General features: G+C 45.0%; 11 non-coding genes across 11 annotated transcripts; all 11 read right to left on the minus strand.

The window, feature by feature from the left end:
• Positions 1–1,270: 1,270 nt before the first annotated feature.
• On the minus strand, positions 1,271–1,392 carry TRNAF-AAA (transfer RNA phenylalanine (anticodon AAA)). The gene is made up of 2 exons: positions 1,355–1,392; positions 1,271–1,316 (listed from the first exon to the last, which is right to left on the minus strand). It is a non-coding gene; the product is annotated as a tRNA-Phe (tRNA).
• Positions 1,393–2,971: 1,579 nt separating this feature from the next.
• Positions 2,972–3,093, minus strand: TRNAL-CAA (transfer RNA leucine (anticodon CAA)). The gene is made up of 2 exons: positions 3,056–3,093; positions 2,972–3,017 (listed from the first exon to the last, which is right to left on the minus strand). It is a non-coding gene; the product is annotated as a tRNA-Leu (tRNA).
• A 2,699-nt stretch (positions 3,094–5,792) lies between these two features.
• TRNAL-CAA (transfer RNA leucine (anticodon CAA)) lies at positions 5,793–5,914 on the minus strand. Its single transcript has 2 exons — positions 5,877–5,914; positions 5,793–5,838 (listed from the first exon to the last, which is right to left on the minus strand). It is a non-coding gene; the product is annotated as a tRNA-Leu (tRNA).
• A 3,815-nt stretch (positions 5,915–9,729) lies between these two features.
• On the minus strand, positions 9,730–9,851 carry TRNAL-CAA (transfer RNA leucine (anticodon CAA)). Its single transcript has 2 exons — positions 9,814–9,851; positions 9,730–9,775 (listed from the first exon to the last, which is right to left on the minus strand). It is a non-coding gene; the product is annotated as a tRNA-Leu (tRNA).
• A 256-nt stretch (positions 9,852–10,107) lies between these two features.
• On the minus strand, positions 10,108–10,229 carry TRNAL-CAA (transfer RNA leucine (anticodon CAA)). Its single transcript has 2 exons — positions 10,192–10,229; positions 10,108–10,153 (listed from the first exon to the last, which is right to left on the minus strand). It is a non-coding gene; the product is annotated as a tRNA-Leu (tRNA).
• Positions 10,230–10,863: 634 nt separating this feature from the next.
• On the minus strand, positions 10,864–10,985 carry TRNAL-CAA (transfer RNA leucine (anticodon CAA)). Its single transcript has 2 exons — positions 10,948–10,985; positions 10,864–10,909 (listed from the first exon to the last, which is right to left on the minus strand). It is a non-coding gene; the product is annotated as a tRNA-Leu (tRNA).
• Positions 10,986–11,997: 1,012 nt separating this feature from the next.
• TRNAL-CAA (transfer RNA leucine (anticodon CAA)) lies at positions 11,998–12,119 on the minus strand. The gene is made up of 2 exons: positions 12,082–12,119; positions 11,998–12,043 (listed from the first exon to the last, which is right to left on the minus strand). It is a non-coding gene; the product is annotated as a tRNA-Leu (tRNA).
• Positions 12,120–12,753: 634 nt separating this feature from the next.
• TRNAL-CAA (transfer RNA leucine (anticodon CAA)) lies at positions 12,754–12,875 on the minus strand. The gene is made up of 2 exons: positions 12,838–12,875; positions 12,754–12,799 (listed from the first exon to the last, which is right to left on the minus strand). It is a non-coding gene; the product is annotated as a tRNA-Leu (tRNA).
• Positions 12,876–14,076: 1,201 nt separating this feature from the next.
• Positions 14,077–14,198, minus strand: TRNAL-CAA (transfer RNA leucine (anticodon CAA)). Its single transcript has 2 exons — positions 14,161–14,198; positions 14,077–14,122 (listed from the first exon to the last, which is right to left on the minus strand). It is a non-coding gene; the product is annotated as a tRNA-Leu (tRNA).
• A 1,201-nt stretch (positions 14,199–15,399) lies between these two features.
• TRNAL-CAA (transfer RNA leucine (anticodon CAA)) lies at positions 15,400–15,521 on the minus strand. Its single transcript has 2 exons — positions 15,484–15,521; positions 15,400–15,445 (listed from the first exon to the last, which is right to left on the minus strand). It is a non-coding gene; the product is annotated as a tRNA-Leu (tRNA).
• Positions 15,522–16,911: 1,390 nt separating this feature from the next.
• TRNAL-CAA (transfer RNA leucine (anticodon CAA)) lies at positions 16,912–17,033 on the minus strand. Its single transcript has 2 exons — positions 16,996–17,033; positions 16,912–16,957 (listed from the first exon to the last, which is right to left on the minus strand). It is a non-coding gene; the product is annotated as a tRNA-Leu (tRNA).
• Positions 17,034–20,188: the final 3,155 nt, after the last annotated feature.

The following is a 20,188-nucleotide window of genomic DNA, read 5'->3' on the forward strand; positions in this document are numbered from 1 at the left end:
ATTCACGTTGTGAACGAAGGAAACTGAGCCCCTTGAGTCTGGCGCCTTAAACCGCTCCGCCATCCTGGCGTGGTCACTTCTAATTTGGACGTTTTATAAATTACATCTCTTCCAGTTAATTTCATAAAACATATCTTGTCAGAAGTGGGATTCGAACCCACGCCCTCATATGAGGAGCAGAATACACTGATTCACGTTGAGAATGAAAGAAACTAGGTCCCTTGAGTCTGGCGCCTTAGACCGCTCCGCCATCCTGACGTGGTCACTTCTAATTTGGACCTTTTATAAATTAAATCTCTTCCAGTTAATTTCATAAAACATATCGTGTCAGAAGTGGGATTCGAACCCAGGCCCTCATACGAGGACCAGAATACACAGATTCACATTGTGAACGAAGGAAACTGAGCCCCTTGAGTCTGGCGCCTTAGACCGCTCGGCCACCCTGACTTGGATTCATTCAATTGGGACGTTTTATAAATTACATCTCTTCCAGTTAATTTCATAAAACATATCGTGTCAGAAGTGGGATTCGAACCCAGGCCCTCATACGAGGACCAGAATACACAGATTCACGTTGCGAACGAAGGAAACTGAGCCCCTTGAGTCTGGCGCCTTAGACCGCACGGCCACCCTGACTTGGATTCATTCAATTGGGACGTTTTATAAATTACATCTCTTCCAGTTAATTTCATAAAACATAACGTGTCAGAAGTGGGATTCGAACCCAGGCCCTCATACGAGGACCAGAATACACAGATTAACGTTGTGAACGAAGGAAACTTAGCCCCTTGAGTCTGGCGCCTTAGACCGCTCGGCCACCCTGACTTGGATTCATTCAATTGGGACGTTTTATAAATTACATCTCTTCCAGTTAATTTCATAAAACATATCGTGTCAGAAGCGGGATTCGAACCCAGGCCCTCATACGAGGACTAGAATAAACAGATTCACGTTGTGAACGAAGGAAACTGAGCCCCTTGAGTCTGGCGCCTTAAACCGCTCCGCCATCCTGGCGTGGTCACTTCTAATTTGGACGTTTTATAAATTACATCTCTTCCAGTTAATTTCATAAAACATAGCTTGTCAGAAGTGGGATTCGAACCCACGCCCTCATATGAGGAGCAGAATACACTGATTCACGTTGAGAATGATAGAAACTAGGTCCCTTGAGTCTGGCGCCTTAGACCGCTCCGCCATCCTGACGTGGTCACTTCTAATTTGGACCTTTTATAAATTAAATCTCTTCCAGTTAATTTCATAAAACATATCGTGTCAGAAGTGGGATTCGAACCCAGGCCCTCATACGAGGACCAGAATACAAAGATTCACATTGTGAACGAAGGAAACTGAGCCCCTTTAGTCTGGCGCCTTAGACCGCTCGGCCACCCTGACTTGGATTCATTCAATTGGGACGTTTTATAAATTACATCTCTTCCAGTTAATTTCATAAAACATATCGTGTCAGAAGTGGGATTCGAACCCAGGCCCTCATACGAGGACCAGAATACACAGATTCACGTTGCGAACGAAGGAAACTGAGCCCCTTGAGTCTGGCGCTTTAGACCGCACGGCCACCCTGACTTGGATTCATTCAATTGGGACGTTTTATAAATTACATCTCTTCCAGTTAATTTCATAAAACATAACGTGTCAGAAGTGGGATTCGAACCCAGGCCCTCATACGAAGACCAGAATGCACAGATTCACGTTGTGAACGAAGGAAACAGAGCCCCTTGAGTCTGGCGCCTTAGACCGCTCGGCCACCCTGACTTGGATTCATTCAATTGGGACGTTTTATAAATTACATCTCTTCCAGTTAATTTCATAAAACATATCGTGTCAGAAGCGGGATTCGAACCCAGGCCCTCATATGAGGAGCAGAATACACTGATTCACGTTGAGAATGAAAGAAACTAGGTCCCTTGAGTCTGGCTTCTTAGACCGCTCCGCCATCCTGACGTGGTCACTTCTAATTTGGACCTTTTATAAATTAAATCTCTTCCAGTTAATTTCATAAAACATATCGTGTCAGAAGTGGGATTCGAACCCAGGCCCTCATACGAGGACCAGAATACACAGATTCACATTGTGAACGAAGGAAACTGAGCCCCTTGAGTCTGGCGCCTTAGACCGCTCGGCCACCCTGACTTGGATTCGTTCAATTGGGACGTTTTATAAATTACATCTCTTCCAGTTAATTTCATAAAACATATCGTGTCAGAAGCGGGATTCGAACCCAGGCCCTCATACGAGGACCAGAATACACAGATTCACGTTGTGAACGAAGGAAACTGAGCCCCTTGAATCTGGCGCCTTATACCGCTCGGCCACCCTGACTTGGATTCATTCAATTGGGTCGTTTTATAAATTACATCTCTTCCAGTTAATTTCATAAAACATATCATGTCAGAAGTGGGATTCGAACCCAGACCCTCATACGAGGACCAGAATGCACAGATTCACGTTGTGAACGAAGGAAACTGAGCCATTTGAGTCTGGCGCCTTAGACCGCTCGGCCACCCTGACTTGGATTCATTCAATTGGGACGTTTTATAAATTACATCTATTCTAGTTAATTTCATAAAACATATCGTGTCAGAAGTGGGATTCGAACCCACGCTCTCATACGAGGACCAGAATACACAAATTCACGTTGCAAACGATGGAAACTGAGTCCCTTGAGTCTGGCGCCTTAGACCGCTCGGCCACCCCGACTAGGATTCAATCTATTGGGACGTTTTATAAATTACATCTCTTCCAGTTAATTTCATAAAACATATCGTGTCAGAAGTGGGATTCGCACCCAGGCTCTCAAACGAGGACCAGAATACACAGATTCACGTTGTGAACGAAGGAAACTTAGCCCCTTGAGTCTGGCGCCTTAGACCGCTCGGCCACCCTAACTTGGATTCAATCAATTGGGATGTTTTATAAATTACATCTCTTCCAGTTAATTTCATAAAACATATCGTGTCAGAAGTGGGAATCGAACCCACGCCCTCATACGAGGACCAGAATACACATATTCACGTTGTGAACGAAGGAAACTGAGCCCCTTGAGTCTGGCGCCTTAGACCGCTCGGCCACCCTGACATGGATTCTTTCAATAGGGACGTTTTATAAATTACATCTATTCTAGTTAATTTCATAAAACATTTCGTGTCAGAAGTGGGATTCGAACCCACGCCCTCATACGAGGACCAAAATACACAGATTCACATTGCGAACGAAGGAAACTGAGCCCCTTGAGTCTGGCGCCTTAGACCGCTCGGCCACCCCGACTTGGATTCATTCAATTGGGACGTTTTATAAATTACATCTCTTCCAGTTAATTTCATAAAACATATCGTGTCACAAGTGGTATTCGAACCCAGGCCCTCATACGAGGACCAGAATACACAGATTCACGTTGCGAAGGAAGGAAACTGAGCCCCTTAGACCGCTCGGCAATCCTGACTTGGATTCATTCAATTGGGATGTTTTATAAATTACATCTCTTCCAGTTATTTTCATAAAACATATCGTGTCAGAAGTGGGATTCGAACCCAGGCCCTCATCCGAGGACCAGAATACACAGATTCACATTGTGAACGAAGGAAACTGAGCCCCTTGAGTCTGGCGCCTTAGACCGCTCGGCCACCCTGACTTGGATTCATTCAATTGGGACGTTTTATAAATTACATCTCTTCCAGTCAATTTCATAAAACATAACGTGTCAGAAGTGGGATTCGAACCCAGGCCCTCATACGAGGACCAGAATACACAGATTCACGTTGTGAACGAAGGAAACAGAGCCCCTTGAGTCTGGCGCCTTAGACCGCTCGGCCACCCTGACTTGGATTCATTCAATTGGGACGTTTTATAAATTACATCTCTTCCAGTTAATTTCATAAAACATATCGTGTCAGAAGCGGGATTCGAACCTAGGCCCTCATACGAGGACCAGAATACACAGATTCACGTTGTGAACGAAGGAAACTGAGCCCCTTGAGTCTGGCGCCTTAGACCGCTCGGCCACCCCGACTTGGCTTCATTCAATTGGGACGTTTTATAAATTACATCTGTTCCAGTTAATTTCATAAAACATATCGTGTCAGAAGTGGGATTCGAACCCAGGCCCTCATACGAGGACCAGAATACACAGATTCACGTTGTGAACGAAGGAAACTGAGCCCCTTGAGTCTGGCGCCTTATACCGCTCGGCCACCCTGACTTGGATTCATTCAATTGGGTCGTTTTATAAATTACATCTCTTCCAGTTAATTTCATAAAACATATCATGTCAGAAGTGGGATTCGAACCCAGACCCTCATACGAGGACCAGAATGCACAGATTCACGTTGTGAACGAAGGAAACTGAGCCATTTGAGTCTGGCGCCTTAGACCGCTCGGCCACCCTGACTTGGATTCATTCAATTGGGACGTTTTATAAATTACATCTATTCTAGTTAATTTCATAAAACATATCGTGTCAGAAGTGGGATTCGAACCCACGCTCTCATACGAGGACCAGAATACACAAATTCACGTTGCAAACGATGGAAACTGAGTCCCTTGAGTCTAGCGCCTTAGACCGCTCGGCCACCCCGACTAGGATTCAATCTATTGGGACGTTTTATAAATTACATCTCTTCCAGTTAATTTCATAAAACATATCGTGTCAGAAGTGGGATTCGCACCCAGGCTCTCAAACGAGGACCAGAATACACAGATTCACGTTGTGAACGAAGGAAACAGAGCCCCTTGAGTCTGGCGCCTTAGACCGCTCGGCCACCCTGACTTGGATTCATTCAATTGGGACGTTTTATAAATTACATCTCTTCCAGTTAATTTCATAAAACATATCGTGTCAGAAGCGGGATTCGAACCTAGGCCCTCATACGAGGACCAGAATACACAGATTCACGTTGTGAACGAAGGAAACTGAGCCCCTTGAGTCTGGCGCCTTAGACCGCTCGGCCACCCCGACTTGGCTTCATTCAATTGGGACGTTTTATAAATTACATCTGTTCCAGTTAATTTCATAAAACATATCGTGTCAGAAGTGGGATTCGAACCCAGGCCCTCATACGAGGACCAGAATACACAGATTCACGTTGTGAACGAAGGAAACTGAGCCCCTTGAGTCTGGCGCCTTATACCGCTCGGCCACCCTGACTTGGATTCATTCAATTGGGTCGTTTTATAAATTACATCTCTTCCAGTTAATTTCATAAAACATATCATGTCAGAAGTGGGATTCGAACCCAGACCCTCATACGAGGACCAGAATGCACAGATTCACGTTGTGAACGAAGGAAACTGAGCCATTTGAGTCTGGCGCCTTAGACCGCTCGGCCACCCTGACTTGGATTCATTCAATTGGGACGTTTTATAAATTACATCTATTCTAGTTAATTTCATAAAACATATCGTGTCAGAAGTGGGATTCGAACCCACGCTCTCATACGAGGACCAGAATACACAAATTCACGTTGCAAACGATGGAAACTGAGTCCCTTGAGTCTAGCGCCTTAGACCGCTCGGCCACCCCGACTAGGATTCAATCTATTGGGACGTTTTATAAATTACATCTCTTCCAGTTAATTTCATAAAACATATCGTGTCAGAAGTGGGATTCGCACCCAGGCTCTCAAACGAGGACCAGAATACACAGATTCACGTTGTGAACGAAGGAAACTTAGCCCCTTGAGTCTGGCGCCTTAGACCGCTTGGCCACCCTAACTTGGATTCAATCAATTGGGATGTTTTATAAATTACATCTCTTCCAGTTAATTTCATAAAACATATCGTGTCAGAAGTGGGAATCGAACCCACGCCCTCATACGAGGACCAGAATACACATATTCACGTTGTGAACGAAGGAAACTGAGCCCCTTGAGTCTGGCGCCTTAGACCACTCGGCCACCCCGACTTGGATTCATTCAATTGGAACGTTTTATAAATTACATCTCTTCCAGTTAATTTCATAAAACAAATCGTGTCAGAAGTGGGATTCGAACCCACGCTCTCATACGAGGACCAGAATACACAGATTCACGTTGCGAAGGAAGGAAACTGAGCCCCTTAGACCGCTCGGCAATCCTGACTTGGATTCATTCAATTGGGATGTTTTATAAATTACATCTCTTCCAGTTATTTTCAAAAAACATATCGTATCAGAAGTGGGATTCGAACCCACGCCCTCATACGAGGAGCAGAATACACAGATTCACGTCGTGAACGAAAGAAACTAAGCCCCTTGAGTCTTGCGCCTTAGACCGCTCGGCCATCCTGACTTGGATTTATTCAATTGGAACGTTTTATAAATTACATCTCTTCCAGTTAATTTCTTAAAACATATCGTGTCAGAAGTTGGATTCGAACCCACGCCCTCATACGAGGACCAGCATACACAGATTCACGTTGCGAACGATGGAAACTGAGTCCCTTGAGTCTCGCGCCCTAGACCGCTCGGCCACCCAGACCTGGATTCATTTAATTGGGATGTTTTATAAATTACATCTCTTCCAGTTAATTTCATAAAACATATCGTGTCAGAAGTGGGATTCGAACCCAGGCCCTCATACGAGGACCAGAATACACAGATTCACATTGCGAACGAAGGAATCTGAGCCCCTTGAGTCTGGCGCCTTAGACCGCTCGGCCACCCCGACTTAGATTCATTCAATTGGGACGTTTTATAAATTACATCTCTTCCAGTTAATTTCATAAAACATATCGTGTCAGAAGTGGGATTCGAACCCAGGCCCTCATACGAGGACCAGAATACACAGATTCACGTTGTGAACGAATGAAACTGAGCGCCTTGAGTTGGCGACTTAGACCGCTCAGCCACCCTGACTTGGATTCATAAAATTGGGACGTTTTATAAATTAAATCTCTTCCAGTTAATTTCATAAAACATATCGTGACAGAAGTGGGATTCGAACCCACGCCCTCATACTAGGACCAGCATACACATATTCACGTTGTGAACGAAGGAAACTTAGCCCTTTGAGTCTGGCGCCTTAGACCGCTCGGCCACCCTAACTTGGATTCATTCAATTGGGATGTTTTCTAAATTACATCTCTTCCAGTTAATTTCATAAAACATATCGTGTCAGAAGTGGGATTCGAACCCACGCCCTCATACGAGGAGCAGAATACACAGATTCACGTTAAGAACGAAGGAAACTGAGCCCCTTGAGTCTGGCGCCGTAGACCGTTCGGCCACCCCGACTTGGATTCATTCAATTGGGACGTTTTATAAATTACATCTCTTCCAGTTAATTTCATAAAACATATCGTGTCAGAAGTGGGATTCGAACCCAGGCCCTCATACGAGGACCAGAATACACAGATTCACGTTGTGAACGAAGGAAACTGAGCCTCTTGAGTCTGGCGCCTTAGACCACTCGGCCACCCCGACTTGGATTCATTCAATTGGAACGTTTTATAAATTACATCTCTTCCAGTTAATTTCATTAAACAAATCGTGTCAGAAGTGGGATTCGAACCCACGCTCTCATACGAGGACCAGAATACACAGATTCACGTTGCGAAGGAAGGAAACTGAGCCCCTTAGACCGCTCGGCAATCCTGACTTGGATTCATTCAATTGGGATGTTTTATAAATTACATCTCTTCCAGTTATTTTCAAAAAACATATCGTATCAGAAGTGGGATTCGAACCCACGCCCTCATACGAGGAGCAGAATACACAGATTCACGTCGTGAACGAAAGAAACTAAGCCCCTTGAGTCTTGCGCCTTAGACCGCTCGGCCATCCTGACTTGGATTTATTCAATTGGAACGTTTTATAAATTACATCTCTTCCAGTTAATTTCTTAAAACATATCGTGTCAGAAGTTGGATTCGAACCCACGCCCTCATACGAGGACCAGCATACACAGATTCACGTTGCGAACGATGGAAACTGAGTCCCTTGAGTCTCGCGCCCTAGACCGCTCGGCCACCCAGACCTGGATTCATTTAATTGGGATGTTTTATAAATTACATCTCTTCCAGTTAATTTCATAAAACATATCGTGTCAGAAGTGGGATTCGAACCCAGGCCCTCATACGAGGACCAGAATACACAGATTCACATTGCGAACGAAGGAATCTGAGCCCCTTGAGTCTGGCGCCTTAGACCGCTCGGCCACCCCGACTTAGATTCATTCAATTGGGACGTTTTATAAATTACATCTCTTCCAGTTAATTTCATAAAACATATCGTGTCAGAAGTGGGATTCGAACCCAGGCCCTCATACGAGGACCAGAATACACAGATTCACGTTGTGAACGAATGAAACTGAGCGCCTTGAGTTGGCGACTTAGACCGCTCGGCCACCCTGACTTGGATTCATAAAATTGGGACGTTTTATAAATTAAATCTCTTCCAGTTAATTTCATAAAACATATCGTGACAGAAGTGGGATTCGAACCCACGCCCTCATACTAGGACCAGCATACACATATTCACGTTGTGAACGAAGGAAACTTAGCCCTTTGAGTCTGGCGCCTTAGACCGCTCGGCCACCCTAACTTGGATTCATTCAATTGGGATGTTTTCTAAATTACATCTCTTCCAGTTAATTTCATAAAACATATCGTGTCAGAAGTGGGATTCGAACCCACGCCCTCATACGAGGAGCAGAATACACAGATTCACGTTAAGAACGAAGGAAACTGAGCCCCTTGAGTCTGGCGCCGTAGACCGTTCGGCCACCCCGACTTGGATTCATTCAATTGGGACGTTTTATAAATTACATCTCTTCCAGTTAATTTCATAAAACATATCGTGTCAGAAGTGGGATTCGAACCCAGGCCCTCATACGAGGACCAGAATACACAGATTCACGTTGTGAACGAAGGAAACTGAGCCTCTTGAGTCTGGCGCCTTAGACCACTCGGCCACCCCGACTTGGATTCATTCAATTGGAACGTTTTATAAATTACATCTCTTCCAGTTAATTTCATTAAACAAATCGTGTCAGAAGTGGGATTCGAACCCACGCCCTCAAAAGAGGACCAGAATACACAGATTCACGTTGTGAACGAAGGAAACTGAGCCCCTTGTGTCTGGCGCCTTAGACCGCTCGGCCATCCTGACATGGATTCTTTCAATTGGGACGTTTTATAAATTACATTTATTCTAGTTAATTTCATAAAACATATCGTGTCAGAAGTGGGATTCGAACCCACGCCCTCAAACGAGGAGCAGAATACACAGATTCACGTTAAGAACGAAGGAAACTGAGCCCCTTGAGTCTGGCGCCTTAGACCATTCGGCCACCCCGACTTGGATTCATTCAATTGGGACGTTTCATAAATTACATCTCTTCCAGTTAATTTCATAAAACATCGTGTCAGAAGTGGGATTCGAACCCACGCCCTCATACGAGGACCAGCATACACATATTCACGTTGTGAACGAAGGAAACTGAGCCCCTTGAGTCTGGCGCCTTAGACCACTCGGCCACCCCGACTTGGATTCATTCAATTGGGACGTTTTATAAATTACATCTCTTCCAGTTAATTTCATAAAACAAATCGTGTCAGAAGTGGGATTCGAACCCACGCCCTCAAACGAGGACCAGAATACACAGATTCACGTTGTGAACGAAGGAAACTGAGCCCCTTGTGTCTGGCGCCTTAGACCGCTCGGCCATCCTGACATGGATTCTTTCAATTGGGACGTTTTATAAATTACATTTATTCTAGTTAATTTCATAAAACATATCGTGTCAGAAGTGGGATTCGAACCCACGCCCTCATACGAGGACCAGAATACATAGATTCACATTGCGAACGAAGGAATCTGAGCCCCTTGAGTCTGGCGCCTTAGACCACTCGGCCACCCCGACTTGGATTCATTCAATTGGGACGTTTTATAAATTACATCTCTTCCAGTTAATTTCATAAAACATATCGTGTCAGAAGTGGGATTCGAACCCAGGCCCTCATTCGAGGGCCAGAATACACAGATTCACGTTAAGAACGAAGGAAACTGAGCCCCTTGAGTCTGACGCCGTAGACCGTTCGGCCACCCCGACTTGGTTTCATTCAATTGGGACGTTTTATAAATTACATCTCTTCCAGTTAATTTCATAAAACATATCGTGTCAGAAGTGGGATTCGAACCCACACCCTCAAACGAGGACCAGAATACACAGATTCACGTTGTGAACGAAGGAAACTGAGCCCCTTGAGTCTGGCGCCTTAGACCACTCGGCCACCCCGACTTGGATTCATTCAATTGGGACGTTTTATAAATTACATCTCTTCCAGTTAATTTCATAAAACATATCGTGTCAGAAGTGGGATTCGAACCCAGGCCCTCATTCGAGGGCCAGAATACACAGATTCACGTTGTGAACGATGGAAACTGAGCCCCTTAAGTCTGGCGCCTTAGACCACTCGGCCACCCTAACTTGGATTCGTTCAATTGGGATGTTTTATAAATTACATCTCTTCCAGTTAATTTCATAAAACATATCGTGTGAGAAGTGGGATTCGAACCCACGCCCTCATACGAGGACCAGCATACACATATTCACGTTGTGAACGAAGGAAACTTAGCTCTTTGAGTCTGGCGCCTTAGACCGCTCGGCCACCCTAACTTGGATTCATTCAATTGGGATGTTTTCTAAATTACATCTCTTCCAGTTAATTTCATAAAACATATCGTGTCAGAAGTGGGATTCGAACCCACGCCCTCATACGAGGAGCAGAATACACAGATTCACGTTAAGAACGAAGGACACTGAGCCCCTTGAGTCTGACGCCGTAGACCGTTCGGCCACCCCGACTTGGATTCATTCAATTGGGACGTTTTATAAATTACATCTCTTCCAGTTAATTTCATAAAACATATCGTGTCAGAAGTGGGATTCGAACCCACGCCCTCAAACGAGGACCAGAATACACAGATTCACGTTGTGAACGAAGGAAACTGAGCCCCTTGAGTCTGGCGCCTTAGACCACTCGGCCACCCCGACTTGGATTCGTCCAATTGGGACGTTTCATAAATTACATCTATTCTAGTTAATTTCATAAAACATATCGTGTCAGAAGTGGGATTCGAACCCACGCCCTCATACGAGGACCAGCATACACATATTCACGTTGTGAACGAAGGAAACTTAGCCCTTTGAGTCTGGCGCCTTAGACCGCTCGGCCACCCTAACTTGGATTCATTCAATTGGGATGTTTTCTAAATTACATCTCTTCCAATTAATTTCATAAAACATATCGTGTCAGTAGTGGGATTCGAACCCACGCCCTCATACGAGGACCAGAATACACAGATTCACGTTGTGAACGAAGGAAACTGAGCCCCTTGTGTCTGGCGCCTTAGACCGCTCGGCCATCCTGACATGGATTCTTTCAATTGGGACGTTTCATAAATTACATCTATTCTAGTTAATTTCATAAAACATATCGTGTCAGAAGTGGGATTCGAACCCACGCCCTCATACGAGGACCAGCATACACATATTCACGTTGTGAACGAAGGAAACTTAGCCCTTTGAGTCTGGCGCCTTAGACCGCTCGGCCACCCTAACTTGGATTCTTTCAATTGGGACGTTTTATAAATTACATCTCTTCCAGTTAATTTCATAAAACATATCGTGTCAGAAGTGGGATTCGAACCCACGCCCTCATACGAGGACCAGCATACACATATTCACGTTGTGAACGAAGGAAACTTAGCCCTTTGAGTCTGGCGCCTTAGACCGCTCGGCCACCCTAACTTGGATTCATTCAATTGGGATGTTTTCTAAATTACATCTCTTCCAGTTAATTTCATAAAACATATCGTGTCAGAAGTGGGATTCGAACCCACGCCCTCATACGAGGAGCAGAATACACAGATTCACATTGCGAACGAAGGAAACTGAGCCCCTTGTGTCTGGCGCCTTAGACCGCTCGGCCATCCTGACATGGATTCTTTCAATTGGGACGTTTTATAAATTACATTTATTCTAGTTAATTTCATAAAACATATCGTGTCAGAAGTGGGATTCGAACCCACGCCCTCATACGAGGACCAGAATACATAGATTCACATTGCGAACGAAGGAATCTGAGCCCCTTGAGTCTGGCGCCTTAGACCACTCGGCCACCCCGACTTGGATTCATTCAATTGGGACGTTTTATAAATTACATCTCTTCCAGTTAATTTCATAAAACATATCGTGTCAGAAGTGGGATTCGAACCCAGGCCCTCATTCGAGGGCCAGAATACACAGATTCACGTTGTGAACGATGGAAACTGAGCCCCTTAAGTCTGGCGCCTTAGACCACTCGGCCACCCTAACTTGGATTCGTTCAATTGGGATGTTTTATAAATTACATCTCTTCCAGTTAATTTCATAAAACATATCGTGTGAGAAGTGGGATTCGAACCCACGCCCTCATACGAGGACCAGCATACACATATTCACGTTGTGAACGAAGGAAACTTAGCCCTTTGAGTCTGGCGCCTTAGACCGCTCGGCCACCCTAACTTGGATTCATTCAATTGGGATGTTTTCTAAATTACATCTCTTCCAGTTAATTTCATAAAACATATCGTGTCAGAAGTGGGATTCGAACCCACGCCCTCATACGAGGAGCAGAATACACAGATTCACGTTAAGAACGAAGGACACTGAGCCCCTTGAGTCTGACGCCGTAGACCGTTCGGCCACCCCGACTTGGATTCATTCAATTGGGACGTTTTATAAATTACATCTCTTCCAGTTAATTTCATAAAACATATCGTGTCAGAAGTGGGATTCGAACCCACGCCCTCAAACGAGGACCAGAATACACAGATTCACGTTGTGAACGAAGGAAACTGAGCCCCTTGAGTCTGGCGCCTTAGACCACTCGGCCACCCCGACTTGGATTCGTCCAATTGGGATGTTTTATAAATTACATCTCTTCCAGTTAATTTCATAAAACATATCGTGTCAGAAGTGGGATTCGAACCCACGCCCTCATACGAGGACCAGAATACACAGATTCACGTTGTGAACGAAGGAAACTGAGCCCCTTGAGTCTGGTGCCTTAGACCGCTCGGGCATCCTGACATGGATTCTTTCAATTGGGACGTTTCATAAATTACATCTATTCTAGTTAATTTCATAAAACATATCGTGTCAGAAGTGGGATTCGAACCCACGCCCTCATACGAGGACCAGCATACACATATTCACGTTGTGAACGAAGGAAACTTAGCCCTTTGAGTCTGGCGCCTTAGACCGCTCGGCCACCCTAACTTGGATTCATTCAATTGGGATGTTTTCTAAATTACATCTCTTCCAGTTAATTTCATAAAACATATCGTGTCAGTAGTGGGATTCGAACCCACGCCCTCATACGAGGACCAGAATACACAGATTCACGTTGTGAACGAAGGAAACTGAGCCCCTTGTGTCTGGCGCCTTAGACCGCTCGGCCATCCTGACATGGATTCTTTCAATTGGGACGTTTCATAAATTACATCTATTCTAGTTAATTTCATAAAACATATCGTGTCAGAAGTGGGATTCGAACCCACGCCCTCATACGAGGACCAGCATACACATATTCACGTTGTGAACGAAGGAAACTTAGCCCTTTGAGTCTGGCGCCTTAGACCGCTCGGCCACCCTAACTTGGATTCTCTCAATTGGGACGTTTTATAAATTACATCTCTTCCAGTTAATTTCATAAAACATATCGTGTCAGAAGTGGGATTCGAACCCACGCCCTCATACGAGGACCAGCATACACATATTCACGTTGTGAACGAAGGAAACTTAGCCCTTTGAGTCTGGCGCCTTAGACCGCTCGGCCACCCTAACTTGGATTCATTCAATTGGGATGTTTTCTAAATTACATCTCTTCCAGTTAATTTCATAAAACATATCGTGTCAGAAGTGGGATTCGAACCCACGCCCTCATACGAGGAGCAGAATACACAGATTCACGTTAAGAACGAAGGACACTGAGCCCCTTGAGTCTGACGCCGTAGACCGTTCGGCCACCCCGACTTGGATTCATTCAATTGGGACGTTTTATAAATTACATCTCTTCCAGTTAATTTCATAAAACATATCGTGTCAGAAGTGGGATTCGAACCCACGCCCTCAAACGAGGACCAGAATACACAGATTCACGTTGTGAACGAAGGAAACTGAGCCCCTTGAGTCTGGCGCCTTAGACCACTCGGCCACCCCGACTCGGATTCGTCCAATTGGGATGTTTTATAAATTACATCTCTTCCAGTTAATTTCATAAAACATATCGTGTCAGAAGTGGGATTCGATCCCACGCCCTCATACGAGGACCAGAATACACAGATTCACGTTGTGAACGAAGGAAACTGAGCCCCTTGAGTCTGGTGCCTTAGACCGCTCGGGCATCCTGACATGGATTCTTTCAATTGGGACGTTTCATAAATTACATCTATTCTAGTTAATTTCATAAAACATATCGTGTCAGAAGTGGGATTCGAACCCACGCCCTCATACGAGGACCAGCATACACATATTCACGTTGTGAACGAAGGAAACTTAGCCCTTTGAGTCTGGCGCCTTAGACCGCTCGGCCACCCTAACTTGGATTCATTCAATTGGGATGTTTTCTAAATTACATCTCTTCCAGTTAATTTCATAAAACATATCGTGTCAGTAGTGGGATTCGAACCCACGCCCTCATACGAGGACCAGAATACACAGATTCACGTTGTGAACGAAGGAAACTGAGCCCCTTGTGTCTGGCGCCTTAGACCGCTCGGCCATCCTGACATGGATTCTTTCAATTGGGACGTTTCATAAATTACATCTATTCTAGTTAATTTCATAAAACATATCGTGTCAGAAGTGGGATTCGAACCCACGCCCTCATACGAGGACCAGCATACACATATTCACGTTGTGAACGAAGGAAACTTAGCCCTTTGAGTCTGGCGCCTTAGACCGCTCGGCCACCCTAACTTGGATTCTTTCAATTGGGACGTTTTATAAATTACATCTCTTCCAGTTAATTTCATAAAACATATCGTGTCAGAAGTGGGATTCGAACCCACGCCCTCATACGAGGACCAGCATACACATATTCACGTTGTGAACGAAGGAAACTTAGCCCTTTGAGTCTGGCGCCTTAGACCGCTCGGCCACCCTAACTTGGATTCATTCAATTGGGATGTTTTCTAAATTACATCTCTTCCAGTTAATTTCATAAAACATATCGTGTCAGAAGTGGGATTCGAACCCACGCCCTCATACGAGGAGCAGAATACACAGATTCACGTTAAGAACGAAGGACACTGAGCCCCTTGAGTCTGACGCCGTAGACCGTTCGGCCACCCCGACTTGGATTCATTCAATTGGGACGTTTTATAAATTACATCTCTTCCAGTTAATTTCATAAAACATATCGTGTCAGAAGTGGGATTCGAACCCACGCCCTCAAACGAGGACCAGAATACACAGATTCACGTTGTGAACGAAGGAAACTGAGCCCCTTGAGTCTGGCGCCTTAGACCACTCGGCCACCCCGACTTGGATTCGTCCAATTGGGATGTTTTATAAATTACATCTCTTCCAGTTAATTTCATAAAACATATCGTGTCAGAAGTGGGATTCGAACCCACGCCCTCATACGAGGACCAGAATACACAGATTCACGTTGTGAACGAAGGAAACTGAGCCCCTTGAGTCTGGTGCCTTAGACCGCTCGGGCATCCTGACATGGATTCTTTCAATTGGGACGTTTCATAAATTACATCTATTCTAGTTAATTTCATAAAACATATCGTGTCAGAAGTGGGATTCGAACCCACGCCCTCATACGAGGACCAGCATACACATATTCACGTTGTGAACGAAGGAAACTTAGCCCTTTGAGTCTGGCGCCTTAGACCGCTCGGCCACCCTAACTTGGATTCATTCAATTGGGATGTTTTCTAAATTACATCTCTTCCAGTTAATTTCATAAAACATATCGTGTCAGTAGTGGGATTCGAACCCACGCCCTCATACGAGGACCAGAATACACAGATTCTCGTTGTGAACGAAGGAAACTGAGCCCCTTGTGTCTGGCGCCTTAGACCGCTCGGCCATCCTGACATGGATTCTTTCAATTGGGACGTTTCATAAATTACATCTATTCTAGTTAATTTCATAAAACATATCGTGTCAGAAGTGGGATTCGAACCCACGCCCTCATACGAGGACCAGCATACACATATTCACGTTGTGAACGAAGGAAACTTAGCCCTTTGAGTCTGGCGCCTTAGACCGCTCGGCCACCCTAACTTGGATTCGTTCAATTGGGATGTTTTATAAATTACATCTCTTCCAGTTAATTTCATAAAACATATCGTGTCAGAAGTGGGATTCGAACCCACGCCCTCGTACGAGGACCAGAATACACAGATTCACGTTGTGAACGAAGGAAACTGAGCCCCTTGAGTCTGGTGCCTTAGACCGCTCGGGCATCCTGACATGGATTCTTTCAATTGGGACGTTTCATAAATTACATCTATTCTAGTTAATTTCATAAAACATATCGTGTCAGAAGTGGGATTCGAACCCACGCCCTCATACGAGGACCAGCATACACATATTCACGTTGTGAACGAAGGAAACTTAGCCCTTTGAGTCTGGCGCCTTAGACCGCTCGGCCACCCTAACTTGGATTCATTCAATTGGGATGTTTTCTAAATTACATCTCTTCCAGTTAATTTCATAAAACATATCGTGTCAGAAGTGGGATTCGAACCCACGCCCTCATACGAGGAGCAGAATACACAGATTCACGTTAAGAACGAAGGACACTGAGCCCCTTGAGTCTGACGCCGTAGACCGTTCGGCCACCCCGACTTGCATTCATTCAATTGGGACGTTTTATAAATTACATCTCTTCCAGTTAATTTCATAAAACATATCGTGTCAGAAGTGGGATTCGAACCCACGCCCTCAAACGAGGACCAGAATACACAGATTCACGTTGTGAACGAAGGAAACTGAGCCCCTTGAGTCTGGCGCCTTAGACCACTCGGCCACCCCGACTTGGATTCGTTCAATTGGGATGTTTTATAAATTACATCTCTTCCAGTTAATTTCATAAAACATATCGTGTCAGAAGTGGGATTCGAACCCACGCCCTCGTACGAGGACCAGAATACACAGATTCACGTTGTGAACGAAGGAAACTGAGCCCCTTGAGTCTGGTGCCTTAGACCGCTCGGGCATCCTGACATGGATTCTTTCAATAAGGTGGGGTGGCGTAGCGGTTAGCGCTTTCGCCTCGCAGCAAGAGGATCCCGGGTTCGATCCCGGACTGTGGCACCGGGTGAAAATCTGGGAGCAAATCCTTCTGCGTAGAGTTTGCAAGTTCTCTCCCCGCTTGTTAAAAGGAGTTTTCCTCCGCGGTCTAACCCGGTTTCTCCTTTCCATCAAAACTTGCAGAGGTTAACGGTAATAGTTAGTATAGGGCGCTGTAGGTTAGCTGTGGCATAGGGGCTAGCCACCACCCCTCTATGCATTGTAAAGGGACCCACCTGTAAATAAGCCACTGGCTTAGTGTGGAAATCCCTTCGTAGACAAAGCTTAGATTATTATTATTATTATTATAATTGGGACGTTTCATAAATTACATCTATTCTAGTTAATTTCATAAAACATATCGTGTCAGAAGTGGGATTCGAACCCACGCCCTCATACGAGGACCAGCATACACATATTCACGTTGTGAACGAAGGAAACTTAGCCCTTTGAGTCTGGCGCCTTAGACCGCTCGGCCACCCTAACTTGGATTCATTCAATTGGGATGTTTTCTAAATTACATCTCTTCCAGTTAATTTCATAAAACATATCGTGTCAGTAGTGGGATTCGAACCCACGCCCTCATACGAGGACCAGAATACACAGATTCTCGTTGTGAACGAAGGAAACTGAGCCCCTTGTGTCTGGCGCCTTAGACCGCTCGGCCATCCTGACATGGATTCTTTCAATTGGGACGTTTCATAAATTACATCTATTCTAGTTAATTTCATAAAACATATCGTGTCAGAAGTGGGATTCGAACCCACGCCCTCATACGAGGACCAGCATACACATATTCACGTTGTGAACGAAGGAAACTTAGCCCTTTGAGTCTGGCGCCTTAGACCGCTCGGCCACCCTAACTTGGATTCGTTCAATTGGGATGTTTTATAAATTACATCTCTTCCAGTTAATTTCATAAAACATATCGTGTCAGAAGTGGGATTCGAACCCACGCCCTCGTACGAGGACCAGAATACACAGATTCACGTTGTGAACGAAGGAAACTGAGCCCCTTGAGTCTGGTGCCTTAGACCGCTCGGGCATCCTGACATGGATTCTTTCAATTGGGACGTTTCATAAATTACATCTATTCTAGTTAATTTCATAAAACATATCGTGTCAGAAGTGGGATTCGAACCCACGCCCTCATACGAGGACCAGCATACACATATTCACGTTGTGAACGAAGGAAACTTAGCCCTTTGAGTCTGGCGCCTTAGACCGCTCGGCCACCCTAACTTGGATTCATTCAATTGGGATGTTTTCTAAATTACATCTCTTCCAGTTAATTTCATAAAACATATCGTGTCAGTAGTGGGATTCGAACCCACGCCCTCATACGAGGACCAGAATACACAGATTCACGTTGTGAACGAAGGAAACTGAGCCCCTTGTGTCTGGCGCCTTAGACCGCTCGGCCATCCTGACATGGATTCTTTCAATTGGGACGTTTCATAAATTACATCTATTCTAGTTAATTTCATAAAACATATCGTGTCAGAAGTGGGATTCGAACCCACGCCCTCATACGAGGACCAGCATACACATATTCACGTTGTGAACGAAGGAAACTTAGCCCTTTGAGTCTGGCGCCTTAGACCGCTCGGCCACCCTAACTTGGATTCATTCAATTGGGATGTTTTCTAAATTACATCTCTTCCAGTTAATTTCATAAAACATATCGTGTCAGTAGTGGGATTCGAACCCACGCCCTCATACGAGGACCAGAATACACAGATTCTCGTTGTGAACGAAGGAAACTGAGCCCCTTGTGTCTGGCGCCTTAGACCGCTCGGCCATCCTGACATGGATTCTTTCAATTGGGACGTTTCATAAATTACATCTATTCTAGTTAATTTCATAAAACATATCGTGTCAGAAGTGGGATTCGAACCCACGCCCTCATACGAGGACCAGCATACACATATTCACGTTGTGAACGAAGGAAACTTAGCCCTTTGAGTCTGGCGCCTTAGACCGCTCGGCCACCCTAACTTGGATTCGTTCAATTGGGATGTTTTATAAATTACATCTCTTCCAGTTAATTTCATAAAACATATCGTGTCAGAAGTGGGATTCGAACCCACGCCCTCGTACGAGGACCAGAATACACAGATTCACGTTGTGAACGAAGGAAACTGAGCCCCTTGAGTCTGGTGCCTTAGACCGCTCGGGCATCCTGACATGGATTCTTTCAATTGGGACGTTTCATAAATTACATCTATTCTAGTTAATTTCATAAAACATATCGTGTCAGAAGTGGGATTCGAACCCACGCCCTCATACGAGGACCAGCATACACATATTCACGTTGTGAACGAAGGAAACTTAGCCCTTTGAGTCTGGCGCCTTAGACCGCTCGGCCACCCTAACTTGGATTCATTCAATTGGGATGTTTTCTAAATTACATCTCTTCCAGTTAATTTCATAAAACATATCGTGTCAGTAGTGGGATTCGAACCCACGCCCTCATACGAGGACCAGAATACACAGATTCACGTTGTGAACGAAGGAAACTGAGCCCCTTGTGTCTGGCGCCTTAGACCGCTCGGCCATCCTGACATGGATTCTTTCAATTGGGACGTTTCATAAATTACATCTATTCTAGTTAATTTCATAAAACATATCGTGTCAGAAGTGGGATTCGAACCCACGCCCTCATACGAGGACCAGCATACACATATTCACGTTGTGAACGAAGGAAACTTAGCCCTTTGAGTCTGGCGCCTTAGACCGCTCGGCCACCCTAACTTGGATTCTTTCAATTGGGACGTTTTATAAATTACATCTCTTCCAGTTAATTTCATAAAACAAATCGTGTCAGAAGTGGGATTCGAACCCACGCCCTCAAACGAGGACCAGAATACACAGATTCACGTTGTGAACGAAGGAAACTG

This window comes from Phalangium opilio, unplaced genomic scaffold, assembly GCF_054372755.1.
Source record: "Phalangium opilio isolate 3A_F unplaced genomic scaffold, DU_Popi_V2 ptg000061l_1, whole genome shotgun sequence".
NCBI classification, from domain to species: Eukaryota; Metazoa; Arthropoda; class Arachnida; order Opiliones; family Phalangiidae; genus Phalangium; species Phalangium opilio.